Genomic DNA, 720 nt, shown 5'->3' with positions numbered 1-720 from the left:
AGAGAGGGCCGGGCGCCAAGGCCTCGAGGAAGGAGGAGGAGGGCCGTCGAAATTTCCCCGCCTTTTTTCCTCTCTCCTCCCGCGGAAAGAGGTGAATCAGTCGCCTGTCAGGAGAAATGGGGCTTTTGCCTCAGACCCGGCGGCGGCCAAATTCACCTCACGCCGTTTCACCTTGTTCATTTATTGCCCAGAAGCATTGGAGAGCAGGCTCCAAGCGCCGCCCTCTTGCCGTTGGCTAGCCCTCCCTACATGCCGAATAAATAGGCTCCCCGCCCCCTCTTAAGAGACGAATCCGCCAACTAAGTTGCATTATTAACATAAAACTGCAAAGCCCCGCTGCCACAAAATAGGGAGCACGGTTTGTTTGTTTTTTTATTCCCTCTGAATTCTTCATCAGACTGGATGTTAAGCAAAGGGAGAAGTGGGGGGGAAAGAGAAAAAGGCTGGCTTTTTGTATTGAGGCCATTATAGGTCTTTTGGTTTTAAAAAAAGGCTTAGAAGGGGTGTGGCTTGTGTGGGCTTGTGTTCAAGAAGCCCCACGCTTCAGAATTCCCCACTCCAGTACTGTACATTTATTGCTTGAAATTCACAGTTTCCACCACATACTGACCCAGAGCAAATGTATTTTTTTAATGGATAGAGCAGGTTAAGTAAAGGTAAGGTGTGTTTCAGAGCACAGACGGTAAAGAACCAAGGTATTAACTTATGAAGAGGTTTCAG

This window comes from Zootoca vivipara, chromosome 11, assembly GCF_965207765.1.
Source record: "Zootoca vivipara chromosome 11, rZooViv2.hap1.1, whole genome shotgun sequence".
Taxonomy (NCBI): Eukaryota; Metazoa; Chordata; class Lepidosauria; order Squamata; family Lacertidae; genus Zootoca; species Zootoca vivipara.
Note: the sequence above shows the minus strand (reverse complement) of the source record.